This window comes from Oncorhynchus masou, chromosome 2 (genome assembly GCF_036934945.1).
Source record: "Oncorhynchus masou masou isolate Uvic2021 chromosome 2, UVic_Omas_1.1, whole genome shotgun sequence".
NCBI lineage: Eukaryota > Metazoa > Chordata > Actinopteri > Salmoniformes > Salmonidae > Oncorhynchus > Oncorhynchus masou.
The window spans coordinates 31,368,498-31,392,608 of record NC_088213.1 but is presented as its reverse complement, the minus strand read 5'-3'; the positions used below and the strand labels follow the sequence as shown (position 1 = coordinate 31,392,608).

The 24,111-nt window shown below is 43.2% G+C and overlaps 1 pseudogene; it reads left to right on the top strand.

Moving 5' to 3' along the window:
* Positions 1-1,907: 1,907 nt before the first annotated feature.
* LOC135552924 (C-type lectin domain family 18 member A-like) lies at positions 1,908-21,394 on the top strand (annotated as a pseudogene).
* The last annotated feature ends 2,717 nt before the right edge of the window (positions 21,395-24,111 follow it).

Sequence of the window (24,111 nt, the reverse complement as noted above, 5' to 3'; positions counted from 1 at the left end):
GCAGACTGAGCTATTTCTTTCAGCGCTACACCCTGCAATCACTGTAGTTACCTATACTGAGAAAATAGGACAAGCGGTGCAGATTTCTCCAAATGAATGCCATAGTCAGGACTGTAATGGCAGTCATTGGTAGCCCAGTCTCATCAAATCCACACACACACACACACACACACACACACACACACACACGCACGCACACACACGCACGCACGCACGCACGCACGCACGCACACACACACACACACACACACACACACACACACATGTCTGTGGCCTTCAGTGAAACATAAATATTTTCATTGTGACTCTGAAGAAGTTTGCGATGTTATTCTCATGGATCAGTGACACTGAAGTCTGCTCTGTTTGGACTCCTTGTCTATCTCTCAAGTACGGTATCTGTTGTTTATAAAGAGTTTAGGCTACAGTAATTGACTTGTGCTAACACGGATTTAGCCTACTGTTGTATATAGCTTTCCCTACACTACACATGGGATCACTCAGATAGGCCTACTGACAGTCACCTTTGACTAATAATTTATGTTTTCTTGATTGTTTTACATAGGGTATACATTGGCCTTAGGGATGGTCCAGACTAAAAAATACTATTGGTCGAACAAAAGTCAAGCCAATTGATCGGTGGACATTTTTTAAGGTGTAATTTTCCATATATAGACACACCCTATGTGTTTTATAGTGGCGACCTGTCATTCAGGGCAGATAGGGCTCTGTTTAGCTAACATACACACACATATATATATATATATATATATATATATATATATATATATATATATATATATATATATATATATATTGTACCAGTCAAATGTTTTGGAACACCTACTCATTCAAGGGGTTTTCTTTATTTTGACTATTTTCTAATATGAAGACATCAACACTATGAAATAGCACATATGGAATCAGGTAATAACCAAAAAAGTTGTAAACAAATCAAAATATATTTGAGATTTTTCAAGTAGCCAACCTTTGTCTTGATGACAGCTTTGTACACTCTTGGCATTCTCTCAACCAGCTTCACCTGGAATGTTTTCCAACAGTCTTGAAGGAGTTCCCACATATGCTGAGCACTTGTTAGCTGCTTCTCCTTCACACTTAACCAGCATGGCTACCACAGCATTCTGCAGTGAAAAGCCATCCCATGCTTGGTGGGACTATCATTTGTTTTTCATCAGGTCAATGACCCAACACACCGTGATGGAGTGCTGCATCAGATGACCTAGCCTCCACAATCACCTGACCTCAACCCAATTGAGGTGAGTTGGACCGCAGCGTGAAGGAAAAGCAACCAACAAGTGCTCAGCATATGTGGGAACTCTTTCAAGACTGTTGGAAAAGCATTCCAGGTGAAGCTGGTTGAGATAACGTCAAGGGTGTGCAAAGCTGTCACCAAGGTAAAGGGTGGCTACTTTGATTAATATAAAATATAAATATATTTTGATTTGTTTAAAACTTTTTTGCTTACTACTTGATTCCATATGTGTTATTTCATAGTTTTGATGTCTTTCTACAATTTAGAAAATAGTCAAAATAAAGAAAACCCATTGAATGAGTAGGTGTGTCCAAAATTTTGCCTGATACTGTACATATATATATATATTTTTAGCTAAACATCCTAAACAGCCCCATCGGGTCACCACTGCATGATACTTAACACTGTGTGGTTGAAAGGTCAGTCAAGCTTTTATATGTTTGTTTGGTTGTCCATGTGGGTTTATCGCAGATCGTGTATCGTTCATTCAACTAAAGTTTGAGTAGCGGCCAACTTTGTGCGCGTGAGTGGATAAGAACAGTTGCAAAATGTTGAAAACTCGTGGGAAGGGGAGAGAGAGGGGGAGTGGGAGTGAACGAGAGGGAGAGAAGAGCAGGGTAAAAGAGGGAGTCACTTGTCCACAAGGAGTTTAGAGTACTTGGCACTATTTACCTCAGTAGCCATGGGGTCTCTAACGAGATCCTTGTGTCTGCTTCTGTTTTTCATGGTGACCCTCCAGACCCCGTACCTCACCCACGCCAATAGGATAATCACGGAGAAACCGAGCCACGCTGATTCATCTGAGAGCGGTAAGAGCACGCGTTGACAGTTCTGTGTTCGGCTCAGCGCTGGTCAGAGGAAAACAGCAGGGTGGCCGATGCACGCGATACAGTATATGTGAAGAAAAGTGTGGTTGTTTTTATTAACTTCTCTTGCAAAAAATCCTCAAACTATTCTAATTAATGCAGGATGTTATTTCATTTACAGTGAATATAGGCTAACATTTTACGCTATCATCCAGAGCGATGTATCATAATGAGTGATTACATTTTCATACTGGGCCCCCATGGGAATCGAACCCACAACCCATGTTCTATCAACTGAGCCCTAATGCACTAATCAACTAATTTGAAGCAGATACAACTTGTAAATTGTCATCTGTTTCCTACATTCCATCTTAACTTTTGTAAATTGCAAAAATGTGATTTGCATATAGGCTAAACATTGGACATTCATTAGTAAATTATGCTATGCTACGTTTAATCCCCCAGTCAAAATAACCTATGGGATTTTTCTTCTTTCCCAATAAAATAAAGAATGCTATAGGATTTTGAAAACTGTAAGATTTTGTTATATTTCTGTCAGAATCCTATTTGGGAAAAACATCCTCAGTAAGGCTACAAGGCCTATATATTGAATAGAGATATACACATTTTAGCTCTCCAATGACAGGCCATACACATTTGTTTAGCCTATCACATGTACCGGCTGTGGATATACACTGTCCCAATGTTGTGGAGTGCTACTGTATCAACAGACCTTTCAGCCAACCCCCTTGCCCCCCTTACAGACACTTGCATTCCATTGCCATGGCGACCAGTCCTAAATAATTGTGTGCTTTTCTTTATTCCAGGGCTTGGATTGAAGGAGCATTTTCTGATTGTTACACAGCACAATAGGCTGCGCAGCTGGGTCACCCCCATGGCCGCTAACATGCAAAAAATGGTTAGTTGCCTTGCCTGCCTTTCATTATATTTATTTTGTGTGTGTGTCAGTTTGCCTGTCTGTTTGTCTGTCTGCCCGTCTGCTTGGGGAGGATAGGCTGGTCCTAGCTCTATAAGGGCAACTTCTACCAGAAGCTGTAAGCAAATGTAACTCGGCCGACTGCCGTGCTGCCATGCAGGCTGGCCCCTTTGAAACACATCACTGAGTTACATGGCTGCTGCTGCCTGCTGGACACCAAGGTCACCTGAAATAGAGCCCTGCCAGAAACCCTCCCCTGTGCTGTTTCCCATGCTCCCAATTACAGTTTGTCACAGTATGTCTCTTGGTTAACCGAGCCCTCTGTAAAGGCCCTCCATTTGATCCATGATTTATAACACAGCTATATATTATATCCAAAGGTACTGTACAGATCAGTTGAAATCGTATCCTCATAAGTAGTCACAGTTCCTCCCTCTCTGAGGGTATCCCCATTTCCCCATCTCTAACAACTAAAGAAAGGCAACGACACCAGCCAGAGATTTCTCACAGGGTATCTTCTGTTGAAACATTGATATTCCCAACAGTGAGAGACAGTGAATATCAGTCTGTTAACGAAGACAGTGCATGTTGCAGTCACAGGGACACTGACACCACAGCTGTTCTGTATGGTGCTGTCTCTGGCAGGGTGTTAATGCTGAAGGCCATAAACACTGTGTGGGGTGGATCTGGGATCTGTCCCTGGGGCTCTGAGATAGATATACCAGGAGGATTACATACGGTGTCTCTCTGTCTCTACTCAAACTAACAGTTTACATACACTAAGTTGACTGTGGCTTTAAACAGCTTGGAAAATTCCAGAAAATGATGTCATGGCTTTAGGAGCTTCTGATAGGTTAATTGACATAATTTGAGTTTATTGGAGGTGTACCTGTGAATATATTTCAAGGCCTACCTTCAAACCCAGTGCCTCTTTGCTTGACATCATGGGAAAATCAAAAGAAATCAGCCAAAACCACAGAAAAAATTGTAGACCTCCACAAGTCTGGTTCATCCTTGGGAGCAATTTTCAAACACCTGAAGGTACCACGTTCATCTGTTCAAACAATAGTACGCAAGTATAAACATCATGGGACCACGCAGCCATCATACCAATAAGTAAGGGAATACCCCCCCCCCCTGAAATAGACAGAATGGGAATGGGAACTTATTGGCACCGCCCAAAACATATACACGATGTACAATACCACTCAAATGGACGTTGTTTCATTCAAAACTTATTGCAAATGCCATATGGCAAATGCCAAGTGTCACACAGCAAAAATCCAATAGATGGCGAGCGCGCTCCACGGTAAATTTTCACTTTGACAATGCACATCAAGTCAATACCCAAGGGTCGAATTTGGAAAATTTGAAGACAGAAAATGAAAAACTTATCACCCCCTTAAAAAAGTGCTTTCTGGACCGTTTAAAAAATAATCTTTAGATTTTTTAGTCAATTATACACGTATAAGAACTGTATGAACATACTTTTGTCATATTTATTGTCATTTAATTTTCTTTGTCAATAAGGCACATGTTTTGTCCATTTGCAATATGATTTCATAGGAAGTCATAAGTTGAAGTCAAAAGTCAGTGAACCATTACCAAATGCCATAAGAAATGTCCAAATGCAATATGAAAGTATTGATAGTGTCAAATTAGGTTGTTTTGTCCATTTGCCATGTACGATCATAGAATGTCGGTTTCCAAACCCAAAAGTCAGTGAACCATGTTCAAATGTCATTTATACTGCCCAAATGATATATAGCACTATGTTAAGCCATGAATCAACCAAGATGGTCTATTTGTCATGTATGATGAGACAGAAGTGGGACTCTGTTGTTTTTTAATGATTTTTAAAAAACGTCCAAAATGACCAGGGGCGCCGCTATTGGATGGGCAGTATACCCCTTGCACCCCCCTAAAGGCAATAAAAAAATACATTTTAAAAATGTGCTCCTGGTAACTCATTCCAATCATCAGGCGCACAGCTGTCCATTTGCAATATGTTTCAATGGGCATTTACCATCACGAATTTGAACTTGGGATGGCCGGGCAGTGATTCTGGTTCCTCTCCATTGCTCATTGGTGTTGATTTCAGAATGTCAATTTGGTGATGGTCTAACACTGTTTAAACATATTGCAAATGGACAAAAGTCAGCCAACAAGTCACCGTCCATCAGTCAATTAGATATCATTCGGACACCAAACTGATACAAACTGACACCACACCTACTTTTTCCAACTTGTTTAGAAGCCAACTATCACATATTTCAGAGCAGGCCCAAAATGTACAGCACCTTCGGTTTAAACCATACTAAAAACATAAAACATGTAGTTACGTTCTAGCTGCGGGTCCAGTTCTGACATTATGTGTAGGTCTAGCTGAGGCGACCCAGAAACCCAAGTTTCGGCTCGATCGGTCATTTGGAGTCATAGCAGCGTTTTCCGGGCGTTGCTACGGGGTCCTTGAATGAGCTATCGGACAGAAAATTTAGGGCCCATATCTATGGGCCGAGGCGGTTTCAATGCACCTAGTCTTGCGACTCTGGGACTTTTCTAAATGTTGTCATTTTCGTGATGGTCAAAATGAATTGAAGTTATTGCAAATGTACGAGGCTGTTTCTCGGTCTTCTAGAGCCACATAACTCACTGTGCACTATCGACTTGAGCTCTAGAACAGGTTTCTAAAATTCCCGAGCTCCAGGTCTGATGGTTCTTTGATAGTTTGAACAAAGGTAACTATTGCAGGCTCTGTGGGTCTCTAAGCCCACACTGTCACTCCGTCCTTGCTGTGTGTGTGTGCGCTTTTCTTGGAAATCTGATGGGAGAAATTAATGATTTACAGTTCATGAGGGTTGCCTAATCACACGTATGAAGTTTTGGAAAGATCTGACTTTTTTAACCCTTCGAAACAGCCCCTATGACCTCAATTTAAGGGACTATCCTCATTGGGGTAGTCTTTTACAGAATCCTGAGTTTAAAGTCTTTACGTTAAGAATTGACTGATTTATACAGGGTTGAATGCAGTGTTTTCACAATCTGCAGGTTGGGTATATAAAAACACCTTTATGGTGAATTTAACCACTTCCGGTTGCTCCAGGAAGCTTAGAATCAACACAGGTGGAGTTCATAGTGGCCTGATGCATTGTCATCGAAGACAGGTTCATAAGACATTCATAACCCACATAGGCTTCAGGTTGAATTTAGGGGAGCAGGCAATATATTCCTATGGGGAGAGAAGTCATTGCAAACTGTTTGATGTAAACACCCTGTTTTCACTGTTAAGTTTAATGCCACACGGTCAAGGTTAGGCTTGCACAGATCGGGAGGACCTCAGGAACGTTCCATTGGTTGAATTGTCCTTCTAACCCTAATGGTTCCGCCACTGTCCCCTAAAAGCACCTGAAATTTAGGGCCAGGCTTCATTATGGGCCTACTTTCTTTCATGGTCGCTGCGCTCAGACCGAGCGAGCTACGGTCAAGAGGGGCATCTCGTTAAACTCGGCACAGCCTAGAGATTATGGTAATGCCATTGTAGGCTCTTTGTGTCTTTAAGCCCCGCACTGTGTCACTCCATCCTTGCTGTTTGTGTGTGTGTGAGAGAGAGCTTTTCTTTGACATCTGTTGGGAGAAATGACTGATTTAAAGTTCATGAGGTTTGCCTAATCACACATATGAAGTTTTGAAAAGATCTGAATTTCTTAACCCTTCGAAACAGCCTTTATGACCCCAATTTAAGGCACTTCCGGTTGATACAGGAGAGTGAACACATATCCTCTTTGGGGTAGGCTCTTACATAATCTTGAGTTTTAAGTCTTTACGTTAAGAACTGACTGATTTACAGAGGGTTGAATGACTGTGTGTGATTTCACAAAAGTACAGAAACCCACCTTAACGGATTCGTCTGAACACGCCGCAACTGGATCTAACTTTTTATGGGGAAAAAAAACATTTTTTGGAGCATCACCAATTGTACATTGTACGATTTCTCTTAAATTACGATAGATAAATGGCTGGTTCTTTTTCCTGACACCGTAGGTTCATGTACTTTGACTATTTTCGTTTTTGACCTTTAATCCCAGAAAAATGTCCTTAACTCAAAAAGCGTTGAGGCCTCGGCACCGTCTTTTTCGGGGCTAACGGCCCGTTAGTCCAAACCTATGCTCACCAAGTTGTCTTCGAAGTCTTTTCCTTTTAGGAGAAATGGCCATGTCGTGATTGGTGATGTTTTGTACATTTGCAATAAGATTCCATTTGCAATATGGTGGAATTTACCGGCACAGTGGGGATTTAGTGGGGGTATCTAGCATAGTCTATGGCTGTCTGGAGTGGTTCTCAATCAGAGGCAGGTGTTTATCATTGTCTCTGATTTGGAACCATATTTAGGCAGCCATATTCTTTGAGTGTTTCGTGGGTGATTGTTCCTGTCTCTGTGTTTGTGTTCACCAGATAGGCTGTATAGGTTTTCACATTCGTTCTTTGTTTTTGTTCGTTATTTCATGTCTAGTTCATTTATTAAAAAACATGAATAACCACCACGCTGCATTTTGGTCCGCTTCTCCTTCGACAGACGAGAACCGTTACAACAGCGGAAAAATTACCAAAGTTTGAACATTTTATAAAACGGAAACCGAATGTCCTAGAGACTTCGTTCGATGACTTCCTGGAAGATTTGGCCCCGGTGCACGGCCCACCACCATCGCCATCGAATTTTACAAAAATGTGCGGATGTCTAGTAAGCGACCGTACATTTGCAATATGGAGTTTCTCATCGATCATACAGCAAATGCCAAAATGTGCCCTTCATGTATGGGAGGAGACTCGTTCTGTCTCCTAGAGATGAACATACTTTGGTGCGAAAAGTGCAAATAAATCCCAGAACAACAGCAAAGGACCTTGTGAAGATGCTGGAAAAGTATTTAGTCAGCCACCAATTGTGCAAGTTTTCCCACTTAAAAAGATGAGAGGCCTGTAATTGTCATCATCGGTACACTTCAACTATGACAGACAAAATGAGAAAAAAAATCCAGAAAATCACATTGTAGGATTTTGTAATGAATTTATTTGCAAATTATGGTGGAAAATAAGTATTTGGTTTAAGTATAAGTATAAGTTTATCTGTAAGGGATTTCCTCCTCTTCTTCCGAAGAGGAGAGGCGAAAAGGATCGGAGGACCAATATGCGGCGTGGTAAGTGTCCATGGTTCTTTTAATAAGAAATAGTACACATGAACAACTGAATACAAAAACAATAAACGTGGAATGAACGAAACCCAAAACAGTACCGTGGTGAAAAACACAGACACGGAAACAAACACCCACAAACACACACTGAAACCCAGGCTACCTAAGTATGATTCTCAATTAGAGACAACTAATGACACCTGCCTCTGATTGAGAACCATACTAGGCCGAAACATAGAAATCCCCAAATCATAGAAAAAACAAACATAGACTGCCCACCCCAACTCACGCCCTGACCATACTAAATAATGACAAAACAAAGGAAATAAAGGTCAGAACGTGACATTATCTCAATACTTTGTTATAGAAATGTTTGCGAATTTATTGAAAATTAAATACATACATATCTAATTTACATAAGTATTCACACCCTTGATTTAATACTTTGTAGAAGCACCTTTGGCAGCGTTTACAGCAGTGAGTATTTCTGGGTAAGTCTCGAAGAGCTCTCCACACCTGGATTGTGCAACATTTGCCCATTATTCTTTTCAAAATTATTCAAGCTCTGTCAAATGTGTTGTTAATTATAGCTCAACAGCTATTTTCAGGCCATAGATTTTTGCATTGGAAAACCTCTGATCTTTGTGGTTGAATCTGCATTTGAAATTCGCTGCTCGACTGAGGGACTTCACAGATAATTGTATGTATGGGGAACAGAGATGAGGTAGTCATTCAAAAATCATGTTATACACTATTATTGCACATACAGTGGGGCAAAAAAAGTATTTAGTCAGCCACCAATTGTCCAAGTTCTCCCACTTAAAAAAAATGAGAGAGGCCTGTAATTTTCATCATAGGTACACTTCAACTATGACAGACAAAATGAGAAAAAAAATCCAGAAAATCACATTGTAGGATTTTTAATGAATGTATTTGCACATTACAGTGGAAAATAAGTATTTGATCAGTGTGGGTGGGCACTGTGCAGCCTGAAACAACACGAATGTGTGACAAGCCTCCAATGATAATCCACTGGGCAGTTTCTCTATATCTGTTCCCATCTATTACTGTGCCAGTCTTATCTCCCTTTGCTTACATTGCATGAGGACAGACGAAGACAGAGGACAATCAGTGGATAATGAAACACACAACGGTGGGGTTGAATAGTGTATGTCCTAGAGGCCTAATGGCCGTTTTGTCCAAAACCGTCACTTATCATAGATTGCGTTCTCAAAGCCAATGATAGAGCAGGGTTCCTAGACTGCTGCTAAGCATCAGCAAACTGCACATAGCTGATAACACGTAATGAGAATAAGAGGATGAGGATATTATCATGCTGCATTCAGGACTGTGGTATTACAGGTAATTTGCTTGCGAAGGCCGATGGAGGAATCCCGGGCGAGCTGAAGAAGCATATTAAGGAGCTTTACTGATAAACGCTTAAAAGGCTCAGGGCTTTAGCTGCGTTTGTGATTCTCTTTGAGGAATTTCCACCCAGGCAGGGCAGCAGGCGTGGGTAAGCGCTGACTGATTGTGTCGGTAAAGAGATTATAGTGTGGCCCTGCAGCAGCCTCCCTCTTCTCCCTCTTCTTCTTCTCTTCAGGAGATAAAAGAGCAGCGCTTCACACAGTTTCACAAATGAGGCTCTTCTCTCTCTGTACTCAGTCCATGCCCTCTGGAGGTTCACCTAGGGCTGGGGAAGCCTATCTGACAATAGGAGGTACTTTGCTTCAAATACAGAAATGGAAATGAGTTATTTTCTTTTGGTGTAAGACAGGAGAGGGAGGCGTTTGTTTTACGTCTACACATTGCAGAAAATCGTTTTCTCGTTGTAATGACATCATTTCAAGTTTTGCCTGCTGGGTATGTGTGAGACAAAGTGTATAGGCTATGTGTATGTCTGCAGCTAAGTAATTTACAGTACATTTGGTCAAAGTTCAACCCGCTTAATGTCTCCACTTAGCTGAGGACTCCCACGGCTAACAGACAGATATGAGTGGGCATGAAAACATCGACTGGGAAACAGTGTTCCTGCTGATTGTCACTGCTATTAAAAGCTCCGCTGTCTTGGCTTATTTTATGGACTGCACTCCTTGCCAACAACAATTCCTCGGCTATAAGTTGTTGAATTTACGGACCATAGCAGAGTAAGACTAAACATATTCCTATGTCTGGGCTTTGCTTCACTCCTGTAGTTACTTAATTCCTTGTACTGATGCATTGTGACGTGAAAATGGAACATTCAAGAAGGGGACTTGCCCGGTGACCCTGCTCCCCTCTGGTGGCATCAAAGCGTGCGCTGATAATTTTGACCAGGAGACATCAGAGGGAACAATGTGCTCAAAGGGGCTTAGCACAGACTCTTAATTAGCTGTCACTCCCCTGACATCTGGACATGCCTCCATTCATCAAACAACAAATGTCCTATGATGATGAAGTAGTGCTAATGATGAAGTTAGTCCTACAGGAAGCAACATCATCCTTTCCAAGATCTTTATAGTATGGCATGAATACTCCCATACACGGGGCCTGTTGTATTCTCTCCAATGTTTTCATGTGTCAGTCATAAGACCTTCATCTGAGTTTTAGTAGGTATTTTCCTTAATAAATTGAAACACATGTCTCCAGTTAGTGTTTCAGAGTATTGAGGATCTCTTACTTCACTGCAAGGTTGAATAATTGACAAACGGGTCAGTGTTCCCTTTTAGAAGGCCCTTAAATATTAACACTGATGTGCCAGATGAAGATTAACTTAAAAGGTGACAACATGAAAACTCCCCTCTTTTCACCCCGTCAGTGGACCCAGTCAAAGCCACTGTGGAGGAAATTACATTGATTTGTTTGGCTGTCTCATTCTGGCTCCCCTCTAAGGGGGGTGTTTTTATATAACACACATTCAGGTGAAAACACCAGCTGTGAGCTCTGCTGAGTACACACAGGCAGGCTGTAAGCTGTGGCTATCAGTAGGACAGGAGTGGCCTGGAGAGTGTTTGTGTTGGAGGCCCTCTCAAGGTCATGGAAGGCTGGCAGAATCTCTGAGGAGCAACGTTGAGAAGGTGTGGAAAGATGTGACTGGTAGGGGCTGTAGTAATGGTGAAGGAGAAGAGACGGGGGTCAGTGAAATGGGGAGACGGTTGGATGTTGACGGCCTGGCTAACTTTTAGATCTCTCTGAAGAGGGAGTGGGAGTCGGATAGCTTTGCATGACATCCCACTGGTGTGTGCCAGGATATCCCTCTCCCTCCCCTTTCCTCCCCCTCTGTCCCCTCTCCCCATCTCTGAAACAGGACCCCATCTTTGGGGGCCAGTCGTGAAACGGCATATGTGGAAACGCCCCTTTCACATTCGGGTCCTGAGTGCTGACAGCCGTCTCCACGATAACTGGCTGCAGTTGTCGGGGCAGCTAACGCTGAGCGGAGACATTCTGCTACCACTCGACACGCACAAGACGAGACGGGGTCAAACGGCTTAGCCAATGAGTGACAGCCACTGTCCGTCTCCCTGTCCTAGCAGAGGCTGCCTCATCAGTTCCTCATCAGCAAAACAGAAGAATCCACACTGTTTATATGCTGCTTATACAGTGTATTCAGAAAATATTCAGACTTTTCCCACATTTTTGTTATGTTACAGCCTTAGTCTAAAAAATGTTTTTTTTTAAATCCTCATCAATCTACACACAATACCCAATAATGACAAAGAGAAAACAGGTTTTCATAAAATGTTTGCAAATGTACAAATAAAAAACAGAAATACCTCATTTACATAAGTGTTCAGACTCTTTGCTATGAGAGTCGAAATTGAGCTCAGGTGCATCCTGTTTCAACAACATGAATGGAGTCCACCTGTGGTAAATTCAAGTGATTTCTACATGATTTGGAAAGGCACACACATGTCTAAAAAAGGTCCCACAGTTTACAGTGCATGTCAGAGTAAAAAACCAAGCCATGGGGTTGAAGGAATTGTCTGTAGAGCTCTGAGACAGGATTGTGTCGAGGCACAGATCTAGGGAAAGGTACCAAAACAATTTCTGCAGCATTGAAGGTCCCCAAGAACACAGTGATATATCCTCACACCAATATTTGTTACATTTGCAAACATTTCTAAAATCCTATTTTTGCTTTGTCATTAGGGGGTATTGTGTGTAGATTGATGTGGGGAAAAAAACAATATAATCTATTTTAGAATAAGCCTGTAAAGTAACAAAATGTGTAAAATGTCAAGGGGTCAGTGTACTTTCCGAATGCACTGTATGCTTACATATGTGTCTACTGGGACACTGTTTAGACACTCAGTTCTTCATCTGCCTCAGTGCCTTGTGTCTCTTTAGTGGGCGGATATCCCAACTCAATACTTGATACTGACAGGCCCATCATGTCTCTGACTGTACTGTGTCTTTAAGCATAACCCTGTGAGTCTGTCTATGTTGTAGCCGGCTCTGTGCCAGGAGAGGAGAGAATGTTAATAGGTGTGTGATGTTGGGATTTCATTTGATCCCTCCACTTTAGAGACACACACCTCTCACCAGACCAGGGCATGACTAAAGGACGCTAACCCATCCAGACTGTCCCGCCTCTGGCCCCCTACTCCCCACCCCCGATTTACCCCTACACCCCATGACCCCTTCTCCAACTCCCCTTACTTCTCTCTCCCCCTACATCCCAGTCCACCAGTGTCTATGTCTCTCCTCTCATAGTGAGAGGAGAGACATAGAGGAGCTCAACTTTTGTTGACAATTTCGATACCTTTTGGAAACAAAACATGTTTTATAAGGAGGATGGGATCCACCCAAATAATTTGGGCTCCTGGATCCTTTCACAGCATTTACAAGGTTGCGTTGAGACAATGACTTACTAATAACCCAAAGCCCAGCTCAGTTAATCCCTACCATTGTGACACTGAGTTGTCATAATGCTGAAGCAAATGTATATTATATCAGGGGCATTGGAAGACACAATGTAAGTAACCTAATTGATGTCCCTCTAACTGCCTCTGCTGATCCTACAGCTATTGTATGCTGTAATCATGTGCCTATGAACCAGATTTATACTGTTAGCACTGAGGCAGTGTGCCCTAGTAGGAAGTCCACTGTGTGCAGCTCACCCTGCACTAACATAAAAAACAAGAGCATATCTACTTCTGCTAAGCTTCCCAGTAAAGCAATGAAAACAAGTAAGCATCCCAGAAAAGTGCTCAAAATAGCCCACGTTAACATATGTAGCTTAAGAAACAAGGTTCTTGATAATACCTTTGATACAGTGGCAGCAATACAAGGTTATAACATTTACAGAAATGCGAATGGTGGAGGTGTTGCTGTTAATATTCAGAACCACATTCCTGTAAAGCTTAGAGGATCTCATGTTAAATACAGGTCTCTTCACATTCCCCAAGTCCAGAACAGACTATGGGAGGCGCACATTATTACATAGAGCCATGACTACATGGAACTCTATTCCATATCAAGTAACTGATGCAAGCAGTAAAATTAGATTTAAAAAACAGATAAAAATACATCTTATGGAACAGTGAGGACTGTAAAGAAACACAAACTTAGGCACAGACACATACATACACACACACGAAAACATATGCACTATACACACAAGTACACATGGATTTTGTATTATAGATATGTGGTAGTGGTGGAGTAAGGGCCTGAGGGGGCACAGTGTGTTGTGAATGCAATGTTTTTAAAATTGTATAACTGCCTTAATTTTGCTGCACCCCCAGGAAGAGTAGCTGCTGCCTTGGCATAATAAACACAAATACAAATACAGGGCTCATAGGACACCTTGCTTAGCCGGAATCCTCCCCTAAGTGCAACAGCTTTGAAAGCAGAGATCCCCTTTCAGCCTCCCAGGCTGTTCGCTGTTCACCATCCTGACTGTGTAGTTTCTTTAGGACTGTCCTGTTTAAGATCAGGTACCATCACATGGCCAGTGCTGGCCTTTAGTGATGGATAGCACACTTGCTGTTGTTGATCTATTTAAGGCCTATGAGGATGAGATAGTATACTCAGTGACCTTATGGTCAGCTGGCCGAGCAGCAGAGTCACTCTGCCATGGTCTGTGCTCATACAACCAACTTTATTTATTTATTTCCCTCCCATACTTCCACACAGTCTGTCTTTTTATCGATCTCCCCATCAGTCCCTGCACAAAAACCATATCCATTTTAGGCTATAGATTTCCAGAGCTCTGCGTCTTCAGAAGAAACATTGTCAGTGAACATTAACAATGGGAGGCCAAATGGTGAGCCTGGCATGGGGAGTGTCTCAAAAGCAAAATGTGTCCCTGAAAAAGGGCCCTTCAGGTCACAAAGAGAGGAAGTCGGTCTGTCACCCTCAGTCAATGGAAGGTTGTCCCCCTTTGTATTAGTTTAAACGTGTGTGTGTGTGTGTGCGTGTGCGTGCGTGCGTGCGTGTGTGTGTATGTGCGTGTGTTGTCTTCTCCCCCTTCCCCATATCTGTAGGACTGGAGTGAGAAGCTGGTTCTACTTGCCCATGAGAGGGCGGAGTCTTGCCACACAGACCCCTGTCCTCAGGACCAACAGCTCCGCCACATTGGCTGGAACACCCATCACTCAGCCCATGACACAACTTCATTTGCTGAGGTCATTGACTCATAGTTCGAGGAAGGGAGGGACTTCATGTACTTGAGTGGGCAATGCAGAGAGAATGCTACCTGCCAACACTACACACAGGTAATGGTTAACAGTACTGGATCTGTACTGTGCAGCAACCCTAAGTAACTTTGTGTCAAAACAAGAAGTCTCAATTCAACTATCATTTCAATTTCATTTCAAGCGGAGTCAATCACCACCTTCCGGAGACACCTGAAACCCCACCTCTTCAAGGAATACCTAGGATAGGATAAAGTTATCCTTCTCACCCCCCCCTTAAATGATTTAGATGCACTATTGTAAAGTGGCTGTTCCACTGGATGTCAGAAGGTGAATTCACCAATTTGTAAGTCGCTCTGGATAAGAGCATCTGCTAAATGACTTAAATGTAATGTAATGTAAATTTGACTAATTGGCGTGACTGAGTTTGTGTTGCCCACTTGCCAATACATTGTGTTGCCAATATACTCCCTTTCCCACTATGTTTCTCTCTAACTCTGTCTGTGTGTCTGTCCTGTCTGTCAATCTCTCTCTGTCCGTCTGTCTGTCTCTCTCTCTCTCTCTCTCTCTCTGCTGTAGTTGGTGTGGGCCACCTCCAGTAATGTGGGCTGTGCCAGACAGTTGTGTCTGAGGGGTGATGCTCTCTGGGAGCTGTTTGTCTGTGCATACTCCCCTGGGTAAGAACACAATTAATTTACCTGATGTCAAACTTCTCCTCCTGTTTTAATACTCAACCTTAGCGTGTGTGCGTGTGTGTGTGCGTGTGTGCGTATGTGTGTGTGTGTGTGTGGGTGTGTGCGTGTGCGTGTGCGTGTGTGTGTGTGTGCGTGTGTGTGTGTGTGTGTGTGTACATGTATACGTGTGTGATATATGTCTCTCTGCAGGGGTAACTGGGAGGTGAATGGGAGGTTGGTGGTGCCCTATGTGGCTGGTTTCTCCTGTTCTCTCTGCACCTCTTCCATGTCAGGCTGCTTCAGACTGTGGGACCATGTGGGAGGACTGTGTGGTGAGACCCCTATAGAGAACACTTTCATTCATTTAAAGGTAGACTCAGTGAAATGATGTTGCCATGAGCAGCACCGCAGATTTTGCGATGAGTGAGATGCAATACTTTTCTCTCACAGTCACACACAGTATCTGCGCATGTGCATGGGTTTGCTTCACACTGTTACAGCGTGGGAGCCACGGGACCAAAACAGCAATGAAGCCACGCACTTCAACGCTCTTAGTTGTTGTGGAAATGGACCCACTATGCTGTTTACTTTGTGCATATAGTTGAGTCTACCTTTAAATTAGTGAGAAATGTTAGCATTTGAATCATATTAGCTGTTCCTTACTCAAAGTAGTATCTATTTCAACCAACTCTGTTCTCTACAGATTGTTGCCTTAGAATCTCTTTAGTGCACTAAAAGCGACGTATCACCTCTATTGAAGATGACAGTTCATTATCTATTTTGAGCCAAAGACGTTAAGTGTATTTTTTGCCTCACTGAAGTATTGTCATGTGAAGGGGTTTTCTCTTAATCCGGTTTAACTGTATAGCCAACACTTAACCACTTACCATGCAATGATGGCCTTGTCAGAGAACAAGCACTAACTGGAGGCTAAATCTATTCATGGAAAAATGAAGACTTTTAAGCAAAGGTATTTAGGAAATTGTATCTGTGTTCCAGAGACCCCCAGGAATCCATGTCGTATGAGCTGTGGGCAGCATGGTCGTCTGAACATCTCCTCCTGCCAGTGTCATTGTGGACCTAGGTTCACCGGACGACTCTGTCAGGGTACCAGTCTATGTGCCTGTTTACCAGTCTGACAATCTACTACAGTCATTATTATCTCTGTGTGTCTGACTAGGCATGCTCTGCAGTGTGTGTGTTCAGGTATCTCTGTAGGTGCATCATGGTTGATATACTGTATGTGACTGTGTGTGTTTCAGTGCGCTGCAGTGTGAAGTGTGTGCACGGCCGCTACAAGGAAGAGGAGTGCTCCTGCAAGTGTGATGTTGGTTATGGGGGTGCTGAGTGTGATGTTGGTTATGGGGGTGCTGAATGTGCAGGTGAGTGTGATGTTGGTTATGGGGGTGCTGAGTGTGATGTTGGTTATGGGGATGCTGAGTGTGATGTTGGTTATGGGGGTGCTGAATGTGCAGGTGAGTGTGATGTTGGTTATGGGGGTGCTGAGTGTGATGTTGGTTATGGGGTTGCTGAGTGTGATGTTGGTTATGGGGGTGCTGAGTGTGATGTTGGTTATGGGGGTGCTGAGTGTGATGTTGGTTATGGGGGTGCTGTGAGTGTGATGTTGGTTATGGGGGTGCTGAGTGTGATGTTGGTTATGGGGTTGCTGAGTGTGATGTTGGTTATGGGGGTGCTGAATGTGCAGGTGAGTGTGTATGTGTGTGGGAATCAGGGTTGGGGTCAATTCCATTTCAATTCCAGTCAATTCAGAAAGTACATTGAAACTTTACTGTGTTAATTTAAATGGAATTGATCCCAACCCTGGTGGGAATACGTTTAGGTAGCCATTGTGCTACTGTCACACCATTACTTTAAATCAGAATAAACTCCTGTCATCATTGTATCTAAGTCAATGCACCCTCTCTTCTATTAAGCTTCAGCCTGATTAGATTCAATGTTTACTGTGTTATCAAGCCATATTCATCTCAAGGGTTTTTCTTGTTTGGGCAAAAGGCCGTCCTCTGTCCTCTCTCCTCCTAGAACTGGAAACCGATAAGTCGTCGAGCAGTGTGTCAATTTGTAAGTAGGAAGAGTGTCCTCCCCCCTTTGAACGTTTTAAAAAGGAGGCGAGTGAGGACGGAGGAGAGGACGCAGGAGGTGAGCAAATCGAAATGATAAAAGGTCATAATGTTTATTGTGACCAGAATGGACTGCGGTCTGTACACTAAGTTTGAGCCAAGATGGATGGTCAGTGCCTGGTGTCTCCTTTACTGAGGCCTAATATGTGTTGCTTATGTTTCTGAAGAGAAGCAGCAGTTTCCCTTCCACAGCTGTGACGTGAGGATAGATGGAGAGTGCTTCATGGTGTCTCCAGAGGTCAACACCTACTATGGAGCCAAGACCCGCTGTCAGGTTAGAGAGAGAGTGTGTGTGTCTGTTTGTGTGTGTGTGTGTGTGTGTGTGTAACCTATGTTGTGGTGTGTGTTTGGACCCCAGGAGCGAAGAGGGATTCTGGCCCAGATCCACAACCAGAAAGTTCAGGACATCCTCGCATTTTACCTCAGCCAGCTGGAGCCCAGCAACGAGGTCACAGACCCTGACTTTGAGACACGCAACTTCTGGATCGGTACGTCACTTTCACTGTCCTTCTATACATACAGCCAAATAGCTGACTTTGGGAGTTTGTGTGAGCAGCATTGAGATATGTCAAGGTGAGATAAGGATAAGCGTCCTGTAAGGTTGTTGTATTGTGTCCAGGGCTGACATATAAACCCCTGAAGGACTCTTTCTGCTGGGAAATCCCCACATACAACAGCCTGACAACCAGGGGTGAGAGAGTCATAACTTTTGACAACTTAATGATAATAGTAACAACAATTATAACTTTGTATTATCACGTCACCTTGTTGAATGGATAATCATAAAATAATATTATTGTAGTCAGAATCTACAGTAAGCAGGTGGAATGAGGCACTGCAAATGCGACTCCACTATATTTTTTTACTGGAATGAACATATTGATACCATCATGGTTATTCTATATTGTGTGGAACACAGGTATAGTCTCACATAGCCTAACATTATCACCTCACCCTCTGTGTCAGGGGGAGAGAAGCCTGGGCCCATACCCACAAAGCATCTCAGAGTAGGAGTGCTGATTTAGGATCAGTTTTTCCTTTTAGATCAAAATGAATATGATTATATGGACAGATCCTAGATCAGCACACCTTATCTGAGATGCTTTGTGGATACGGGCCCTGGACATTGAGGCTACTGTGTTTGAAAGCAGAACTGTCATTTTCTGTCTGGCCACCAGATGTCTCTGTGTCCCCTCTCTCCATCTCACTCTTCCTCCCTCTCTCCTCTCCCTTGTGTCTCTCTCCCTGCAGCTTCTGGAACTGTGTGGAGCTGCAGGCTTCCAGCGCCTTCAACTGGAACGACCAGCGCTGTAAAACATGCAACCGATACATCTGCCAGTACGGTGAGAGAACACAACTCTATGAGAGACAGAAAGAGACAGAGGTGAAAAGAGAGGGAGGGAGAGAGAGGTGGAGAGAAACAGAGAGATGCTGAGATATTCTAATCAAGGGAATTTGTCCTCACACTGCATCCAGACTCATTACCATTAGATGTAGCATTCACTGATATATCTTAAAACTCTCTAAACCTGCAGGTGGTTTAAAACACCCGTTGGACATTGATATCACCGTGACAACATATTAAGAGAGACTGACAGCAGCTCGTAAAAATTCCTGACAGACAGAGCGGAGTTCAAACACTATCGGTAGAAGTTACCAGTACACACAGATCTAGGATCAGCTTACTATCCCCAAATTCTGACCTTAAATCAGCATGCAAGGGAAAGACATCAGGACCCTAAATCTTTACCTGGTCTCTCTGGCTGAGGGATGCTGGAGTCAAAGTGAGTGTTCAGTATAAAACCCAAGCAGAGAACACATAAACACATCACAGCCCTAACTCCTGATCTGGGTGCAGTGTTTACCGTCTGTGTTTACGAGGGAGAGGCTGTGTGACACGGCCCACACATTTTAATGATACACTCAGCTGGAATCAATGGCACTCAGGGCTCCTCATAAAGAGCCTTTTAGAGATCGATATACGTCAGGCCTACAATGGAACCAAACACACACACACATTTCTCCCCTCTATAATTCACCAGAGTGATGGAGTCAGAATTGGAGGGTGGTATTGTTTGTTTGGTTTTGGTTAATTGTGTGCGTTCTAGGCAGGTGGCGAGCGCTGCAATCTCATATTGATCATCCAGGGCCGTCCTAATCCAGTCAGTGTTGCTGGACGTTTTTAACAGCTCACCGTTTAAAAGCTCTGAATCTTGATGGAAAACCATAGGCTTCTTAGAGCGAGAGGCCTTTGTGTAGAGAAGGGTCAGTAAAGAGGATTGGAGAGGAGTGTGTGGGTAGGTGGGCGTGTGTGTGTGTGTGTGTGTGTGTGTGTGTGTGTGTGTGTGTGTGTGTGTGTGTGTGTGTGTGTGTGTGTGTGTGTGTGTGTGTGTGTGTGTGTGTGTGTGTGTGTGTGTGTGTGTGTGTGTGTGTGTGTGTGTGTGTGTGTGTGTGTGTGTGTGTGTGTGTGTGTGTGTGTGTGTGTGGTTGGGTGGAATGGACCTGACCAGAGCTTAAAGTGGAGTGATAAGGCTGGTGAAAACAGAACACATGAGAACACAGCTGGACTAGAGGGGAGCATGTTTTACTCAACTCCCTCCTCTACACAAGCACTCTAACTAAAACAAAAGATTCATTGGAGCAACAAAGAGTGAAATGAATGGATTTGACTGTGATTAATAGCCCCCCCCCCCCACACACACACCCTCTATCTCATACCCCCCTGAAGGTATAATTGTGAAGCTGCATTGATGTGTTCTGTTAATTGGCAATAAAATGATAAGCTGAAAGCACAGAGAGCCTGAGGGGTCCACACAATTACCCAGATACAGTGTGTGTGTGTGTGTGTGTGTGTGTGTGTGTGTGTGTGTGTGTGTGTGTGTGTGTGTGTGTGTGTGTGTGTGTGTGTGTGTGTGTGTGTGTGTGTGTGTGTGTGTGTGTGTGTGTGTGTGTGTGTGTGTACATCCACAGCTCCAGAGCACATAGCCCTGTGGGAGGTTGGCCGGTGATGAACTCGGCACTCGGGGGTGGAGAGCACAGCATTGGAGGGGTTGGGGAGTTGGGTCGTTTGGGCCGTTCATTGGACCCGGTCTGGGTGTGTGTCAAGCTGAAGCTGTTCTTATTGGTCTCATTTCATCCAGTGTTTTTCACGCCAACCCTTGTTCCACATATCCCCTGTTGCTGGTCAGGACTGGGCCTGTCTAACTAGTGCAGGAAAAAAGCACACAATTTTTTATTTATTTTTATTTATTTCACCTTTATTTAACCAGGTGGGCTAGTTGAGAACAAGTTCTCATTTGCAACTGCGACCTGGCCAAGATAAAGCATAGCAGTGTGAACAGACAACACAGAGTTACACATGGAGTAAACAATTAACAAGTCAATAACACAGTAGGAAAAAAAAGTCTATATACATTGTGTGCAAAAGGCATGAGGAGGTAGGCGAATAATTACTCCCTCCTCTACATAAGCATTCTAACTAAAACACAATGGGAGAACTTCCAAACCAACAGAGTTTGAGCTCAACTGTAGATGGTCCATGGCAGCACAAATCTTTGTTTTGAACGATACTGTTTTTTGTGTTGCATATTCTTTTCTCGGACTTAGCTAAATTATGATTCATTTGTGATGTTTGCCATACCTGCCTCCCTGCATTGTCAATTTGAATGTACAATTCTCCCCAATGCACTGAATGTACAGTACCATGACAACCACTATTTTTGCTTTCTCAGTCATCCAGTAAGTGAATTAAAACGGTTTGCTACAATGTGCTGTGTTTTTTTTTCCAGACTCTGTAATTCTATTGGTCTCTGTGTTTGTGAGTGTGTGTGTGGTGTTTATTGGAACGTTTGTGTTCTAGTATGTGAGTGTTTGTTTGGAATAGTTTGTGAATGTGGCACTGTGTGTCTTTCTACACTAGTTTGGGAAGAGGCCAGTTTTACTCCTGTGTGTTGGAAGCGTCTCTAAGGTGACATCACAGACAGTGTCCAGGAATCCCTATGGACCAGGGATGAGTGTGTTCAGCTGTTTGTCAGGCAGCACAAGGAGGGGAGAGGGGGATGAGGGTGGGAGGATGAGGGGAGGAGTCGGCTGCAGAGTGAGGGATTAAACCAACCTGCAGTGCTGCAGTGGAATCATGCAAATGAACAAAGCTGGGAGAAGGTCACCAGGTTAAACAGGTGGGCAGTGGAGGAAGAAGTAACAGTGTGTCTGTGTATGTGTGTGTGTGTTTACCATACCTGCATAAACAGTGGTGTTAATGCCAAGCCCACTGCGTTGCCACACTGCCACTCAACAGCTGATTGGTACAAAAGACAAAACTACTGAAAAAGTTGTTTTTAAAATGGAAGTACAATCACCCATATTCCCCACACAGCAATCAGCCTTGAGCAATCACTGAATTTACAGTAAAGTCAAGAATACAGGGAGGCATTTTAACTTACAGTAGGTCATAGTCAGGGTTGTTCTGCTCGACATTGAACAAACTGATAACGTGGTATTGATTGTAGATGCAGATACGTAGATACTGTGTTCATGTCTTTGTGTGATAGATGTGCCTGCCATAATGCAGATGAAACTGGTTTTCGAGCTTCTAACTGTTTGTATGACAATGCGTGTGCTGCGACTGAGTCTTGATTTACATGTATGCATGTAAAGTGTGTGGGTGCATTAGGGCTGGCTGATATGGCCTAAAAATCAGATCTCAATTTCTTCCTATTTCTTATTTCACTTATGGGTCGATTCATGGTATACAGTATCTAGATTATTTTAAGGTTTTTATAGCTAAGCTTTGTTGTACAATTAAAGGTCAAATCCACTGCATTTCAAACAGTCAGCAGTAATCTAATGAATTCAGGGCTTGTGAAATTATGGCTAGGCTAAACATAATTATTTGATCTAAATAGTTTAACTGGCTTTTTTTCTCAATAATCACTGACCTGGCTTTCAAGTCTGTGAATGAAAAAGCCATTTTTGTTAAAAACCATGCATAATGTACATTCACTAATAATGACTAACTTATTGTTGCAGGCATTTTATAAAATTAACACAGGTCTCAAACTAATCTTTATATTTCATGTTTAGCCAACTTGGATCTACAGTATTTGCTAGTTTACAAGGCAAAACTGTTAAATTGTTATGAACAAAACCATTCTGTCCATCTCCAGCTGTTTGAACAGCTTGAGTGTTCATAACAATTTAACGCTTTTACCTGTCCACTGTCATTCGCATGTTAGCCTGTCCACTGTCATTCACATGTTAGCCTGTCCACTGTCATTCACATGTTAGCCTGTCCACTGTCATTCACATGTTAGCCTGTCCACTGTCATTCACATGTTAACCTGTCATTCACATGTTAACCTGTCCACTGTCGCATGTCCACTGTCATTCGCATGTTAACCTGTCCTGTCCACTGTCATTCGCATGTTAGCCTGTCCACTGTCATTCGCATGTTAGCCTGTCCACTGTCATTCGCATGTTAACCTGTCCACTGTTATTCGCATGTTAGCCTGTCCACTGTCATTCGCATGTTAACCTGTCCACTGTTATTCGCATGTAAGCCTGTCCACTGTCATTCGCATGTTAACCTGTCCACTGTCATTCACATGTTAACATGTCCACTGTCATTCGCATGTCCACTGTCATTTGCATGTTAGCCATTCGCATGTTAACCTTTCCACTGTCATTCGCATGTTACTGTCATTCGCATGTTAGCCTGTCACTCCACTGTTATTCGCATGTTAGCCTGTCCACTGTCATTCGCATGTTAACCTGTCCACTGTCATTCGCATGTTAGCCTGTCCACTGTCATTCGCATGTTAACCTGTCCACTGTCATTCGCATGTTAGCCTGTCCACTGTCATTCGCATGTTAACCTGTCCACTGTCATTCGCATGTTAGCCTGTCCACTGTCATTCGCATGTTAACCTGTCCACTGTCATTCACATGTTAGCCTGTCCACTGTCATTCCCTGTCCACTGTCCATGTTAACCTGTCCACTGTTATTCGCATGTTAGCCTGTCCACTGTCATTCATTCGCATGTTAACTGTCATTCGCATGTTAACCTGTCCACTGTTATTCGCATGTTAACCTGTCCACTGTTAGTCGCATTTTAGCCTGTCCACTGTCATTCGCATGTTAGCCTGTCCACTGTCATTCGCATGTTAGCCTGTCCACTGTCATTCGCATGTTAGCCTGTCATTCGCACCTGTCCACTGTCATTCACATGTTAGCCTGTCCACTGTCATTCACATGTTAGCCTGTCCACTGTCATTCGTGATGTTAGCCACTGTCATTCACATGCCTGTCCACTGTCATTCACATGTTAGCCTGTCCACTGTCATTCACATGTTAGCCTGTCCACTGTCATTCGCATGTTAACCTGTCCACTGTCATTCGTTAGCCTGTCCATGTCATTCACATGTTAGCCTGTCCACTGTCATTCGCATGTTAGCCTGTCCACTGTCATTCGCATGTTAGCCTGT